Genomic DNA, 17880 nt, shown 5'->3' on the forward strand with positions numbered 1-17880 from the left:
AAAGGCAGAAAAGTCTTGAGGAATTTCTTTCAGAACTTGTACTTGGTTAGTTTGTTATGAGAGTCTACAGATGCTACAGTGCATCTCCACTAGAATCTAAATTATGCTGATGCTATTTTCTTATCAGAGCAGCCCAGGCAAAGTTCTCTTAGAATGCTCAATACATATATACTATAGGTCTCAGTGCTCTACAATCTTCTACATGGGCAATTCTTGCAAATGTCCCTAAAGCTCTGGCTTCTTTACGATTAGGGCTTTTCTTTTTAGTTTTCTCTTTAATGGTAATTTGTGAACAATCATCAATTCTAGGCAATTTGCTACAGAAGAACATTTACAATTACTTTTGCATTTTTAATTTTATGTTACATGTATGCATGTTTTATTTGCATGTTGGTCCTTGCATCATTTGATACCTCCAGCGTCATATGTAGCAGATACCTTGCATCAATCATAGTGCCAGTGACTATCAGAAGAGAGTGTCAGATTCCCTGGCATTGGAGATCGGGATAGTTATAACACACCATGTGAATGCTGAGAATCAAGCCTATGTTCTCCAGAGAGCAACAGCAAATGCTCGCAACTTCTAAGCCATCTCTGCAGTCCCCATTTCTTTTTTACGAGTTTCTCTGCTTCAGGGGTTGTCTAGTCTTTGGTCCAATGTAGACTCAGTGAGCAGTGATTGAACAAAGTAATTACTGAGTGAACTGTGAAGATAAGGTGAGGGATATGATTGCTGACCTACAAACATAGCTGCCCTAGTTGAAAGGATTATGTACCGCTATGATCCCTAACACACTGTCCAAAGACTTCAGAGTATCTTGATCATTTGTATGTTTCTTATGCTTAGGAAATGGCGACGTGCATGGGAAAATTCTTCTTTGGTATTTTGTTCAGCTCAGAAAACCGCAGTCATAGTAAATTGTTTCTTTTTTCCTTTTTTGAATAGTTTATTTACATTTTAAATGTTATCCCCTTTCTCAGTCCCCCTGAAGCCCCCTATCTCATCCACCCTCCCCGAGCTTCTATGAGAGTATTTCCCCACTCACCCACTCCTGCCTCCCTGCCCTCACATTCCCCCTATTAAGCCTTCACGGGACCAAGGGCCTCTCCCACCATTGATACACTTCGAGGCCATCCTCTGCTACATACGACTGTGTGTACTCCTTGGTTGATGGCTTAGTCCCTGGGAGTTCTGTGGGGTCTGGTTGGTTGATATTGTTGTGCTTCCTGTGGGGTTGCACACCCCTTGAGCTCCTTCAGTCCTTTCTCTAACTCCTACACTGGGGACCCTGTGCTAAGACCAATGGTTGGCTGTAAGCATCTGCCTCTGTATATGTCAGGCTCTGGCAGAGCCTCTCAGGAGAGAGCTATATCAGGCTCTTGTCAGCATGTACTTATTGGTATCCACAATCATGTCTGGATTTGGTGATTGTATATGGAATGGATCTCCAGTGGAGGGCAGTCTCTGAATGGCCTTTCCTTCAGTCTCTGGTCCACAATTTGTCTCCATATTTGTTTCCCATGAGTAGTGAGTATTTTGTTCCCCTTTCTAAGAAGGACCGAAGAATCAACACTTTGTTCTTCCTTCTTGACCTTCATGTGGTCTGCGAGTTGTATCTTGAGCATTCCAAGCTTTTGGGCTAATATCCACTTATTAGTTAATACATATCATGCGTGGGTTTTTCTGTGATTGTGTTACCTCACTCGGGATGATATATTCTAGTTCCATCCATTTGCCTAAGAATTTCATGGATTCATTGATTTTAATAGGTGAGTAGTACTCCATTGTGTAAATGTGCCACATTTTCTGTAACCATTCCTCTGTTGAAGGACATCTGGGTTCTTTCCAGCTTCGGGCTATTATAAATAAGGCTACTATTAACATAGTGGAGCATGTGTCCTTGTTATATGTTGGAGCATCTTTTGGGTATATGCCAAGGAGTGATATAGATGGGTCCTCAGTAATACGATGTCCAATTTTCTGAGGAACCGCCAAACTGATTTCCAGAATGGTGGTACATTGTTTCTATTGCTAAAGGCTTTGCCAAAATATGTTGACTCTCCTGTGAGTTTGTGAGGAGTTCTTTTGTATGTGGGAAATACCACTGGGGATAAACCTGGTGTGATTCTTGCTTGCCATTTTTTTTATCTACCTTGTAGATGCTTGTAGAACCCTCACTCAGCTGACCTCGGTCTGGTTTCCTACTTCAGATTATTTGAATCAACTGTAAATTCACTACAACATCAGGACAACTTAGCCCAAGGGAACATTTACAGCAACAGCAGTTCATTAAGATCATTATCCTCTGTGACACAGGGCATTCCTAATCACCTCTATGATTGCTGTAAATTCTAATGACAACGAATCATTTGTATTCTTATATCCCAATATGTTTACTACTTACTATAAGTCTATTAAAACACAAATCTACAGTTATTGACTAAATACTTCTCATTTTTCATTTTTAAAGCTCCAGCCATCCATATTTTAAATTATGATCTACAAAGTATTCAAAGACCAGTTTCACCTCTGAAAGGGATCTACAAAAAAATCATTTTTAAATCCTGTCTACTGCTTTTTATTTTGACTTCCCCTTCTTTTGATTTCTCAGATTCTATAAACAGCCCCCGTGGTGAAGAGGAATCTTTATAATATCCCTTCATAATAACTAGTTACATAATAGAATCAGCTTTCTGAGACGTAACAATTGAGCATCCTCAGCTCCTTTAGTCGTGTTTTATAATTGATATCATAATTAACTTTGATCCCATAGAATATGCTTCACGATCTCTATTTGCTAGAAATGTCAGCAAATAAGATATGGGCATTGGAGAAGTAGAAAAGAGAACCTCTGCCCAGGTCTTCAGTGTTAGTCATTGTTAAGAAAACACTACCGCAACGTATTGATTGCTTAAATACAAATGTTATCCAATAACAAAGTTAGGTGACTCTAAGGTGAAGTCCCAATTAGCCTGAGATGATTGATGTTTTACTTCCTTCACTGAAGGCTCATGGAAAGAATCAGGCTTCCAAAGGGACTTGGAAGAGTCTCAGATATTTAGGTAACCTCATAGGAAACAAGTGCATGGGACATAGAAACAGAAATAGAATGTGCTGATAGCAACTGCACAAACTCCCATGGAGAACAGAAAGGCCTGTCATGGCAGGCCGGAGCGGAACAGTAGCACTAATGACAGTGGGTGTCTCTGCTGGATATCTCGGCCATCATGCTGGCTTTCAGGATTCCCATCAGACAGTCTAGTTTTCTTGGGAGTCAGCAGCTCCTTATCGCTGCTCCCATCCTTGTTCAAATCTTTCTTCTCTGATGTGACTACAACCACTTTCAGCATGCCTTCTTGTTTCTGTATGTTTCTGTCACTTGCATGAAAAATTTTGTAATAAGGAATATCTGGAAAAAAAGAATATCTGATGAATTAAGTCATCACTAAATATGAAGCAATATAGTTGGCTAAAATTCTCAGGCCATATCATGTCACAGATAACTGATCAAACCTTCCAACATGAGCTAGACCCATCAGTTCTGCTTGCTCACAAAAATAAATGCTATGGTCAGAGTAACAGTTACTTGGTAACTGAACGTAAAACAATAAGCATAAAGAAATGACAGTGAGGATTTGTATCTATTGAGGCTATAGATGTGAAACATACTTTGTGCAATTAAATAGTGATGAAAATTTTGTTTTAAATCTCCTTATCAATACAAAGAAAATGTAAAAATACTGACTCTAAATTATTTTATATATTGTATATGATATACTTATAATGACCGTAAGAAATTGGTATTGTATATTACATTTAGTTTCTTGTTTGCCTATTTAAAAATAAATTGGTTTTCATACAATGTATTATTTTCACATTTCCCTCCCTTATCTCGTGCCAGATCTTCCTCACTTCCAAAGCCTTCCCTCTCTTTCTCTCTCTCTCTTTCTCTCTCTCTTTCTGTCTGTCTCTCTCTCTTAAACAATAGGCAAATCAAACACAAACCAATCAGAATAAATAAAAAACAAAGAAAATCAAAAGACCTGAAAAACAAACACACATATAACACATATAAATTTTAAACACATATATTATGTATATACTATATACATACATACATACATACATACATATATACATATATGTATATGTTGTTCCCCTTATTCCCCCTTACCCACTCTTTCCTCTTCCTCTTTGTTGCATTTTGTATACAGACCTACTAGAGATAATTCTAGGGATACCTTTGGAGTGCAACACTGTAAAAGGCAGGGGAGAAAAACCAAGATGTAACTAAAGAAAGAGACATCCATGTCTATGCTCCAAACTAAGTTTAAAGCATGATACAGAAGATAAAAAATGCTAATAGGATGAAATGGGATGGATCCCCCATAATCAGCCTCCAAACACTGACACCATTGCATACACTAGCAAGATTTTACTGAAGGGACCCAGATATAGATGTCTCTTGTGAGACTATGCCGGGGCCTAGCAAACACTGAAGTGGATGCTCACAGTCAGCTATTGGATGGATCACAGGGCCCCCAATGGAGGAGCTAGACAAAGTACCCAAGGAGCTAAAGGGGTCTGCAACCCTATAGGTGGAACAACAATATGAGCTAACCATTACCCTCCAGAGCTCGTGTCTCTAGCTGCATATATATCAGAAGATGGCCTAGTTGGCCATCATTGGAAAGAGAGGCCCGTTGGTCTGGCAACTTTATATGCCTCAGTACAGGGGAACACCAGGGCCAAGATGTGGGAGTGGGTGGGTAGGGGAGTGGGGAAGGGGGGTATGGGGGACTTTTGGGATAGCAGTGGAAATGTAAATGAAGAAAATACCTAATTAAAAAATGCTAATAGATGTAAACAATCTAAAGGAGTGAATAGTATTGGGGAGGAGGAATAATATCTGGAGGCTTTAAAATCCTCTCAGGTGTTAATAGTCCCCTAGGGGATGTCTGTGTGTGTATAAATTCCAGGCTACATGAAAGCTACCCAGCACTGTAAGGGGCAAACTACTCTGGATGCTGATGCATGAAGAATGAGGGGATTTAGCTGTTTACTCGCTACAGAATGGATGAGACAGAGCATAATGCTGATCATCTTTTTTTTCTATGACTTTTTAATTAACTTTTATAATTTTTTACATCCCAAATATTGCACCTCCTTCAGGTCTTCCTTTCCCAGAATTCTTGACTCCAGCCCCTACACTTTGACTCTGAGAAGGTATTCAACCCTGGGGATGCCTCTTCTCTCGAACATCAAGTCTCTCCAGTAAGTTGTATCCTCTTCCACTGGAACCAGGCAAGGCAGTCAGTCCTCTGCTACATATGTGCTGGGAACCACAGAGCAGCCCATGTATGCTCTTTGTTCTGTGACTTACTATCTAGAAGTGCCCAGGGGTCCAGATTAGTTGACACTCTTGGTCTTCCTATGGGGTTACCATCCCCTTCAGTTTCTACTGAGACAGATGCAGATTCAGAAGTAACACTGATCTTCTATCATTCCTGGGGCTTTGCATGTTGATATATGTATACAGAACAGGACTGGTGCAGAGACTGTTTCAAAATATATTGAAGCATATAGATATAAATCGTATGCCATCCTTACCTTTCAAGACACATGAGGAGTAAAATGTATTATGTACCATTATAAACAATAGCACATGAGTATTTTTAACTCAAACATCATAGCAATACAGAAAAAAATGGAATACCAGAAGAGTAAGGGAATTAACTCTTAAAGATGAATAAAGTTTCTCCAGGAGAGACAGGAGAGAGGTTGCAGAATGAAGCAGACTCCAAAGATGTATATTTGTGAAAAAAAAAATACAGCCCACCTGTTTGACAGATGTTCAACTTTTGCATGTGAAAGGAGGCCCAAGTGCATGAGCCCTGGGGCAAAGGGAGTATCTAGAAACTATGCATTGATAACTACCATGTAATAGTATGCAGTAACCTCAAGAACTGTAGTAATAACTGGTTTTAATACAAGTTTTGTTTATTTTAATAAATATTTAGTGTATGTTTAGAAGTTTCTTTGCAACATAGCTATCCTACTCAGCTTCAAATGTCCAGTTGAACAAGATGTTCAACTACCATCATCTGAAATAACTTCAATTGAGGAATTTCCTTGGTTAGGTTTGTCTATGGAAACATTTATGAGGTATTATCTTGATTATTAGTTAATATAGGAAGGCCCATCCCACTGGGCATCAAACTCTTCTTGGGCAGGTACTTGGATCACATTTAAAGGTATATAAAAGAAAAGAAAAATTAAGGGTCACCCTAATATTGAGCCAGTATCAGTTTTTCTACATGGCTCCTGCCTTAATTTCCTTCAGTAATGGACTGTGACTTCGAAGTGTAAGCCAGATAAATCTTTTCCTTCTCTATGGTGTTCTTGGTTATAATGTTTGGTCTGTTTGTGTTAAATCGCAGAGCCAGAAAACAAATGAGACAACCAACTTATCTAATATATAGGATTCATTCATACTAATACTTCAGAAGGAAGTCTGAGCTCAATGAATGTTAGTCTTGCCTCTGACCAACTGGGCAATAGGAAAGAAGTTACTTAACCTTCCACCAGGCCAGTTGGGGGAGCACCTCATAGAGGCATAGAGGAGGGAGGAGGGGATGGGGACTTGTGGAGCAGAAACTGGGGAGGGGGATAACATTTGATATGTAGATAAATAAAATAACCAATAAAAATTGAAAAAAATCAGACTTACTACAGCTATTGTAAAGACTAAATCAGTGATAACTATAATGTTATATAATGAATACAGAATGGCCATAGGCATCACCAAGTCTCAGAGACAATTATTTGCACATTTATCTGAGTCATCCAAACTTCTTTAAACATCAAAAACCTCCTTATATAACGTAGAAGTATTCTGAGCTGTGCTGCTCTTCGCCAGGGAATGGGGGCACTTAAATATTCCTTGGCTCCCTCCTACCTAAACTTATATTTACCTCAGTGACCCCTAAAATCCTCTGTAGACCACAGTTTGGAAAGTCCTGACATTGTACAGTTGCCTTCCTGCCAAGTGAATTATTGAATAAACAGATAAATTGATCTAGAGTTCTCTTCTGGAATTTATTTTACTTTTTATTTCTTTTGGGGAGCATCAGCATTCAAAATGTTCTTTTCTTTAATGCTACAGCATTTAGTGTGCCATTTAAATTCTATAGTGAGTTTCAATCTTGCCTGCTTTATGTCCTTTAAGTTAGTAAATTTGATAAAGTATCACTCAAAAAAAATTTTACTACGTTTCTATGCAGGATATGCTTAAGCAAATCAATAAAGTGTTTGTCTCTTCTGTGTGGAGAGCTTCTGAATGGCAGGGATCCCGTGGGAGCATGGCCTAGCAAGTTAACAGCATCTCTAGGCAGATGGTAAAAAAAACAACTAGCCCAGATCCAAGCTATGCATGACCAAGCGGCAGCTGAGTTAGCTCTCCCCTGGCTCCAGGGTTGTAAATGATGCAGTATAGCCTTATTTGTATATTACTATTTTAATTCATCAGTAGATAATTTTTAGAAAGAAAACTAGGCTTGCATTTTCTATAAGGCCATTTGTCTGTTATATTTTGTACCACTGGAGATTGGATCTAGGGTTGAAGGCATCTCAGGCAACAGCTAACCTGCCAGCCCAGGTATTCTGAACCTTATTGACAGTCTCCCTTTGATGAGACTTCCAAGAATAGGTAATATTTTAAAGCTAACTTATGCCACCTGATGATTATAATAGAGGCTCTGTGGCATCAATTTTTCTCTGAAATATTCTGCAGTCTCATTTCAAGTTTCAAACAGTGGCTTAGGAGAGAGAGAGAGAGAGAGAGAGAGAGAGAGAGAGAGAGAGAGAGAGAGAGAGAAGTGATTGATGTTCTGTGGGTAGATGGCATAAGAAAGATCCATGTACGGTACTGGCTCTGTTTCACAGGGTAAGTGCATTTTAGTTATCCTACATTAGATATCATTGGGCAACTCATTCCACTGCTGTAGACATAAACATTATTACTTAGCTGTTTCCTGTGAGGCTATGGCAGTGCCTGGCAAATACAGAAGTGGATGCTCATAATCATCTATAAGATGGAACACAGGGCCCCCAAATGAGAAGCTAGAGAAAGTACCCAAGAGCTGAAGGGGTCTGCAACCCTATAGGTGGAACAACAATGTGAACTAATCAGTACCCCCAAGAGCTCGTGTCTCTAGCTGCATATTTAGCAGAAGATGGCCTGCTCGACCATCGTTGGGAAGAAAGGCCCCTTGGTCTTGCAAACTTTATATGCCCCAGCACAGGGGAACGCCAGGGCCAAGAAGTGGGAGTGGGTGGGTAGGGGAGCAGGGCGAGGGGAGGGTATAGGGGACTTTTGGGAGAGCATTTAAAATGTAAATGAAGAAAATATCTAATAAAAATTTTTAAAAAACATTATTACTTGACTCATAAAGATGCTCTATGCATAACAAGTGCAGGTAAGAGCTTTGATCTTTGAAAGCCTACAACTATACTGTCCAGAGATGGGGGAAGATGAAGTACCAGGATGAAAAGCTAACGGAAGTGAGGGAGTTCATCCACAACAGTCAGGATCAGAGTTTACAACACAGGGATGTCCAACTTAGAGCTGACCACAACCTGTGTCTGCCCTGGTGCCTTAATTGGTACAATGAAGATATTATCATCCTTACAAGATGGTTATAAGGGACAGATATAACATATGTGAGTGCCCATGGACTGAGAAATATTGCTTCTTTTTAGGTGATTCATTATTTAGAACAATTTAATCTTTAATTTTATCTTCATTCGCACTAAAGCCTGAAGTACATGAGCCCTAACAGAGCCTTCTGGAGGAAATTACTGTAGCCATGGTAATAGTCTGTATTTATACTGCCCAATATGGGTGGCCCATGGCTGTATGTAGTTTAATCAGGGAAAATGTAGTTTGGTTAAGAAACTAAAAATTCAGATTAATTGAATTTTAATTAAATAAAAATAATTTTTAAAAAAAACAAACTTTTTACTGAGGTGTCGTTATCACATACAAGCTACTGCCAATAGTTGGAGAAAACCTATCTCTTCAAGTTGTCATCTGATCTCTACATCTATACCATGGCATGCTCACTTCTATACATGCACACACTGGGCTGTATATTCTTAATACTATGTATCACTCTAACCTTATAGGCATGTATAATCTATGATGCCATCACCCATGATGGCTAGAAGCATGTTAGTTCCTAGTTATCTCTCAGGCCCATTTTGTAGTTGTTCAGTATAAATATAGCCAATAATTCTAAACATATCGTCCATGATATTATTTATTAGTCATGGCCATTCTGCTGAACAGTATAGCTTTATAAATTATTTATCATGTGTAAGTAGCATGCCCTCTGTTCAACCCTTTCCTACTTTTGCCATCCTGCCAACTCTGGCACCTTGCACTTCTCTTATTTCTATAACTTTCATTATTTGATTATTTGAATTTTTGCACAGGGCTCATTTTTACCTTGTATTATGCCCTCTAGATTCAGGCATTAAATGGCAGGGGTTTCTTCCTTTTAGCGTTGAATAATACTTTAGTCTTGAATAAAATGAAAAACACTTTGCTTTAATGGAATATATTTGCCCATCCATCCATCTATCCATCCAACTACCCACCCATCCATACATCTAAAACTAACATTGTTTCCATATGTTGGTGTCCAGATACCTTTTCCTGTTCAAGGGATTAAAAAAAAAATCTGACAAAGGCAATTGAAGGGGAAAGCACACAGTTCTAAGTTACAGTCCACGGGGGCAGGAAGTCATAGTAGCAGGATCACATTGCATCCCTAGTAAAGAAGCAGAAATCAGTGAACATGGGTGCTCAGCTTAAATTCTCTGTAAAATCTAGCATCTTAGCTTCTGGAATATCACCCACAATGTTCAGGCTGACTCACCTCATTAACCTCATCCGAATAATCTTACAAGCATGCTCAAACACCCGTCTTGCAGGTGATTCTAAATCTCATCAAACTTGTCAATTATGAGCTAACTCCTATCCATAACATTGCAAGGAATATCGGAGGGCAGTTTTCCTAAGTCATTCATTTTGGTCATATACAAATAAGTAAGTTTTCTGGATTATGAAGTAGCTATAGTTTTCATTGCTTAAGAAACCTCGTGACTCCTTTTCATAATGCTATGCCAGTCTATATTCAAAAAGCAATATGGAACCCTTCCCTTTTCCCAGCACACTTGTAAACAATTACTGAATTTTGTTTTAAAACTAATAGATAGTTTATCAAGTATCGGTGTGATGTCATTTTTCTTTAGATTGAAACTTCCTAATGATATTAGGCATGACATTGGACATTTATCACATACCTATTGGCTAAATTTTACCTTTATGTAAATTTGTTTTATTTATTCACCTTTTCTTTTTTTTTCAAATTCCTCTTCTGATTCTTCACTAATATATTAATTGGGCTAGCTATTTAATTTACTCTTTGATGTGGCTGGATTGTAGAAGTTTATTGTCTATTTCATATGTTAATCTTATTTGGCAAGGATTTCTCCCATTGCTTGCAAAGCTCTTCCACTTCCGTTCATCTTACTTGTTTGTCTTTTTGTCTGTTTGCTTGTACTTTAAGAGCTATACATAGAAATTTTCCTGAAATAAATGATACCAATAAGATTTTCCCTACATTTTCTTCTAGAAGTTTTATGATATTGATTCTCATGTTTAAGTCACTGGTTTACTTTGAGTTGATTTTTTACATGGTGGGGGGGGTTAGCATAAGGAAGAAAAAGTCCAATTATATGTGTATGCTTGTAGATACTCATTTTCCCCCATTTACCTATTGTGTAGTTGTGATGTCCTTGTTGAAGATTAGTTGACTGTCCGTGTATACATTCAATTCTGGGATTCCTAGGCAGTTCCATTGACCTATATGTCTAGTTTAAGACCAGTAAAATAAAGGTCCAATCACTATAAACTTGTGTCATATTTTAAAATCAGGACTTTTGATCCTTCAGTTTCATTTCTTTCTCAACTGTTATTCTTTAACTACTCACAATATTCTGGTTCCACATGGAATTTAGTGTTTCTTCTTTTCCTGTTTCATTGAAATTGCTATAGGGGTCTTGATAGATATTATTACAAGAAAAATCAGTATATTGCTTTGAGTCACACAGACATCTTAATGATATTTATTCCTCCAGTACACAAACATATAAGAAATGCCTGAAATTTGATTTTAAAAAGACACAGGTGTCTAATGACAAGTGTATGGCACAATGTAATTTTAGTATAGAATTTGGACCGACCAAAGCAGCCTCATTATACATAAATCCTTTCCATAATAACTTTCCAAGAAGTGTGTTATTTTTTAAAAGATCATGTAGCACAAAAAGTTCTTAGAGTTAAATTAATGGACCCCATGAACACCAAAAATCATGATGATTATGTCATTTCAAATATTTTTCCTGGGGAAAGAATACACATATATTATTGAACTCATGAAGAACATTATGTCTGGAATATAAGCAAATAGGAATGTACCTGATCCTTAATCCAGATTTAAACATCAGAAGATGTTTTGAATGATAAAGGCAATCACAGGCACACTATGTCAATCGCTGGTGTCATTAATCATTCATGTGAACAATAAGCTTTGAACTAGATTTTCAGTAAAAATATGCAAATTATAGAATTAAGAATAGTGTTCAATTACTACAGATCAAAATTAGCAAGTATTAACATATTTAATTGCACAATAGTTGCTTTAAATTTAACTAATTCCCTTTTAAAGTGTGAAAATATTACAGACTAGAACAGAAACAATCTAAAACGTTCATTCTTCTGTACTTCTAGCCCTGTTCCCCTATAACAACTATTGAGGAATAATGACCTACCACTACAGCTTGGTTTCATTCACACACACACACACACACACACGTACACCTTGTTTTCTTATTTTTGCACATTCACATTCAGGTATATTTTCCAAACTCTTTGTAGTTGGCTGATTATCATCCCCATAGTTGACCACATCCTAGTCCCAAGAACTTGTGAATAGGCAAGGAAACTTTTTGGTTCCTCCCCAGAAAGAAGCCAGGCCTGTAGACATCTTAATGTTAGAGTTTTGACATACAGAGCTATAAGAAAAGGATTGTGGGTTTGGTTTTTGTTTTGTTTTTGGTTTTGGTTTTTTTTTTTTGTTGTTTTTTTTGTTTTTTTTTTTTTTTTGGTGGGAGGGAGGGCTGTTTTGGTTTGGTTTTGGTTTGGTTTGTTGTTGTTGCTGTTGTTGGTGTTGGGGCTTGTTCTTGTCATTTTTTCCTTGACGCTGTTACACAGAAATTTCACCCTCCCCCTAGATGCCTATAATAAATCCCTCCATATAAGTTTGTGAAAGACATGGCAACAAATACCAGCCGCTTGATCAAAAGATAAATTTGAATACTTTTCTTGCTCAGAACATTTGCCTTATTTCACAGGCAATAGAATGGGACATGTGACATACTTTCACAAATAAAATGTCAGCAGAAGGGTCATGAGCGTCTTGTGTAGTAGCTTCATTGGCAGTCGGGTTCATTTGCCTTCATTCTGTCACAAATGCTTTTCATAAAGGCTGCTGCAACCTGAGACCAGCTGATCTAAGATGGTTATGTAATATGTTGAAACAAAATAATAACAATCACTTTTGGTAGCTATAAATGACTGCCAGTTGGAGGTCCCAAGATACAAGATATGGCTTCAGTGAGCTTTATGATAGATTTCTATCAATTCATTCACAATTATAGCAAGTTGTCTTCAAGACACCAGCATGTGCCCACTAGCATTGCTGCAGCATCTCTTCCACACTTTTGATTAACAAATAGAGTTGGCAATTCCAACCCTTGTGCTCCTCATCGGAAAAAAAGTGTATCCCATTCTTTTAGCCCACATTTCTCTGCCTTCATGACAAGTTTTCCCGTGTATCCATTATTCAATTCTATTTCTCCTACAAAATGTTTTCAGGGTCATGTTGCTTAGAGTTATTTGTAATTTTCATGAAATAGTATCTGAGGTACCTATATACTATAGATATTATGGTTTGCTTTACCCATTCTCTATACTTTTAATAAGTCACTGAATTCTTAATTTTAAGATAGCTTTCACTAGACTGGAATATTGAATATATATAAACTGCTTTCTTTGACTTGAAATACAACTTAGTCCAAACTAATCATTATGGCATGTAATCACTAAGACTGGCTCATTTAAAAATCCAGTTGAGTGCTGTTACTTCAAAGTTCCCACCAGACATTGATAGGATATTTGATAGATCAAAAATGTGAATATACTAAGTTCATAAGAAATTTAAAAAATTATCAAAGTGCAAAGAAAGTATCAAAGTGAATCCAGAAATTGATAACAGGTATTATAGTAATTTGGTAACATATATTGACAGTCACGAAAATACAGCCAGAGTCCATATTGATTATTTTTCTCCATGTCAGCCCTTCCTTTTACATAACTTCCAACAGATGAGATTTTTTTAAATTAAGGTTGATCAAATCAGCAGCCCCAAAGTCAGTGAAAGTCAAAACATAATTAAGTAGTGGACATTATTATAATGATAGTGGTTAGAGAAAAGAAATAACATAGCAACCAATAGATTATAGCAACACTAAATGTGAACATTTAGCCAACACAATGCTGGGGACATCATTCAGTTAATAAAGGGATTGATCATAAGCATGAGGACCTAAGATTGAGCCCAAGAACCCACAGAGAAATGCCAGACCCAATGGTACACACATATGGAGGACAGAGTCAGAGGGAACCCTGGGATTCACAACTGGCCGTTCTAGCCTAAGTGATACAATCCAGGTCAGAGATAGACCATACCTCAACAGAGACAAATGAACTGCCTGGGGATTGGGGATTATGCTCAAGGGTTGTCCTGTGGCCTCCATATGCATTTTAAACATATATGACATACATGTGAACATACATACACATGACTAGAAATCGGTAATGATGTGGATTCTTGATCCAATCTGAATGTCATTTTTTTCATATTTTTTTCTGTTTTGTCCAACTTTGTCTCCTCTGTGTTTTAGAAGATATTATTTTCTATGCTATCATTTATTAAGATGTGGCAGGGTGGGTTGGTACCCAATGGAGGACTCCCCTTCTCAGAGAAAAGGGGGAAGGGAAAGGGAAGGGTTGTGTGAAGGAAGGACAGGGAGGAAGAGGGGCCTTGATTAGGATGTAAAGTGAATAAATAAATTAATGGGGAAAAAGGATGAAACAAGTTTTAGACATCGATGATCCTTCACTAAACTTTAATGTCTCCAGACCTAAATATATGGTTTGGTTTGATGTTTTAACCTTTTTACATACAGTTCATGTTTTTCACTTTACATATGCTCATCTGCTTTTTAAAGTGGAAAGAAACATTTCTTGTAAATCACAGACATAATTATGTAAGGCCACATAGACATTGATATGAATCAGAAAGAAATCAAATTGAAACCTTTATACAATTGACTTTAATGCTAAATGGTACAAAGAGATCCACTTTTCTTCCCACTCAGAGATTACCATTTTAATACAGAGATTTTATTTTTATTATACACATATGAATGTGTGTATGTTTGTGCATGTGTGTGCATACATGCCTTTGTACATGTGTGGAGGTCAGAAAATTCCTCTTGTCAGTCTTCCACTTCCAATTTGTTTGAGACAGGCCCTTCTTTGCTGCTGCCAATCTATTAGCTAACTTACTTATAGGCACCCAGGAATCCTCCTGCTTCCATTTCCCATGTCTCTGCAGGAGTGCTGAGTTAAAACACCATTGCTTCTCGTTTCACATGAAGTCTATAGATCTCAACTCAAGGCAAGAGATTTACTCACTGAAGCATCTTCCCCTCCCCCAACCCTGTACACATTTTCAAGGAAAAGCATTATTGAGATCATTATACAGATAATGTGTACTTTCTCTCGAACTTTCATTTAAAGTTACACTTTCATAGTTCATCACCATGCTCCATAAAATAGTCTGATTCACCTCATCATTGGCACTCAAAAGAAAAGACGCAAAGCAAGCCAAAAATTTTCTCCTAAAGATGGAGAAACCAAGAGCAAGAGTTCAGTTAGCTAAATAGTCCTTGCCTCTTTCTTGAGTAGTGGTTTAGTTACTTTGGCTCTAGTACTTGCCTTTATTGTGTATACTTTATAAGTAGAATTTTTAACATGTAGGCCTAACACTTGTGGGCAAAACAGAATAACTTAAAGATTCTAAGGCAATTCTTAGGAAAAGTTGGTAGTGTCAAACATTCCACTGCACATTACACAGACTGTTTGGATCTTGTTGATAAACCAAAGCAAAGAAACAAAGCACGATGATGTTGATACCTGGATGTCACAAGTGCAGGATGTGCTAGATCGTGTTTGGCTTCTTTCCATCATGTGAACATTATCCATAACAGCTCAAGGATCACGGGGAATGAAGGTACATCTTCCAGATGTTGACTTCAGTTCTCTTGGAAGGGATTGTAGAGAACAGGGTAGTCTTTTTGTTTTTTGTTTTTTGTTTTTGTTTTTTTGTTATTGTTGTTTTTTGTTTTATTACAAAGATGCTGTATCTTTCTATTTAAATGTTGATCATTGTTCAGGACCTCTATGAACTTGTAACTGGTGTGTTTACAATTAAACTTTTGGAATTTCTTAGTCTTTAAAATGGTCTATGTATATGATAATGCCATCTGCAAATAGATCCTGTTTCTTCATTGTTTCTTATTCAGGGGCTTTTGTTCTCTTTCTTTTTCTTATCTCATTTGCTAAGGGTATAGTTCTGAATACCATGTTGAACTGAAAAATTCAATAACAAGCATGTTCTATCTTCTATTTTACAACAATGACCTCTCTGACATAACTAGGACTTCATGGGAAGCAAGCAGACTGTATTCAAAGCTTTGAGTGAGTCTAGCAAGATGATCATGTGGCTTCACTCCCTCATTTCTTAATATGATGTATTGCATTGATTATCATATGTTTGGCTATCTTGGATCCCAGAGATAAATTATTTTTAGATATAGCTTAGATTGTTTTATTATGGTATAGAATTGAGTTTGCTGGTGTTACGGTATGGAACTGAGACTGTTTGTGTCTGGATTTAAACAGGCAATTGGCCTATATTTTCTGTTGCATCTCTGCCTGAGTTTGGCATCAGAATAATGCTAATATCATGAAATGAGTTTGGAAGCTTCACCAAGTATCTATCATATGCACACACAATAGCATCTTACTTAATCTTTAAAAATAATTCAGAAATCTTGACATTACAACATGGATCAACCTAGATAATACCATGTTGGACAAAATAAGCAAAAACCAACAAACAGATAGCAAATAAAATAAACCAAAAGCCCAGGCCTATTTGCATGAGTTCCTTAAATAATTAAATTTATAGAAGTAGAGAATAAATGCTAATTATCTGCAGCAATGATGAACTAAATCTGAAATATTGTTTGGTGTATGTATCTGAAGTATATCTCAGTGCCCACTATTAAGAAGATTGTATTTTCTATTTCACCTAAGTATTCAAGATATAAAAAAGGGGGTTAAAAAAAAGAAGAGAACAGCAAGAAATAATGTCTTAGGGTGAAGAAAATGTTGGGGTGATGGTTTTCTGGGTTTGCATAATACCCAAACTCATTAAGTTATACATATTAAATACATGAATTATTATATACCAGTTACATTTCAACAACAGTATAAGAATACAGTGGCAGCACAGATAGTATTTTTTATTAAGCTGCAGGTTAATAAATAATTAGCCTGTTTTCTTGTGGTTTCTTACAAACAACCAGGAGTATATCATTAGGTTTGGCTTGGGCAAACTATGATGGAAAATAATGTTCCTAATGGCAAAAGGATGCTCTCTTTCTCTTGAAATACCTTTGTAACTTTCTCTTCCTTCTGGGGAGGATAAGAATTCCCCCTCCATCTACTGTGTCCTCAACTCACTAGAAAGACTCCAGTTATAACAAGGTAGGTTTCTGCCTACTTCAAGTTGAACTGACTCCAAGATAAAAGACTAGAATATTTAGTCTGAGGACACATCTGACTCAGATTGCTCAAAAAATTTCTGCAGTTAGAGAACTAGTCATCACTGTCCAATACTGTAATCACCAGGGGCTTATTATCTATTCAACATATTAAATGTTCAGGAACTAAAATTTCAAAATCCTTAAGATTAATTGATTTAAAGTTAAGCTTAAGTAGCCACTCTAATGGCTATCATCATCAGTATAACTGTGAGCAATACTTTTATATTTACCACAGCTTCTTAAGCATGTAACCCAATGTAAGCAGTGGGGTCATATAAGCTTAATAACTGAAAAAGGTTCTGAACACTCAACAGCTAAATGTTAATTAAAAATCAGAAGCATAACAAACCCAAGGCATCTTTGGCAGTTTGCCCATGTCGTAGTATGAGACTTCTCTGTAGCCTTGTTCCAAGAGCACAGAAAGACTTACTCTTGCACCTTCCATCACACCACAGAAAGGAAATGCCTACCTCGCTAGAAACACCTCAGATCAGATTTGAGATGACTGTAAGCTATGGGTTAGTATTTTTACTCTATATACAGGGATTTCTATTCTTGCAGAAACACAATGCTTTATGGAAAACAAAGACTTCTATCATTTTCCTATTGTTATTCTTCAATATGTAATTTGCAAATTTAATATCTATTTGCATTGTTTTATTTTAAAAATTGCATGAAAACAGTCTCTACTTGCTTTAAATTATGAAATTCAAAGAAGTAGAGGACAGAAGGTGATTGCCAGCTGCACAGTAGAAAAAGGACATCTGCTTTGCAATTGGATACATTTTGATTTA

Source organism: Mus musculus, chromosome 8 (assembly GCF_000001635.26).
Source record: "Mus musculus strain C57BL/6J chromosome 8, GRCm38.p6 C57BL/6J".
NCBI lineage: Eukaryota > Metazoa > Chordata > Mammalia > Rodentia > Muridae > Mus > Mus musculus.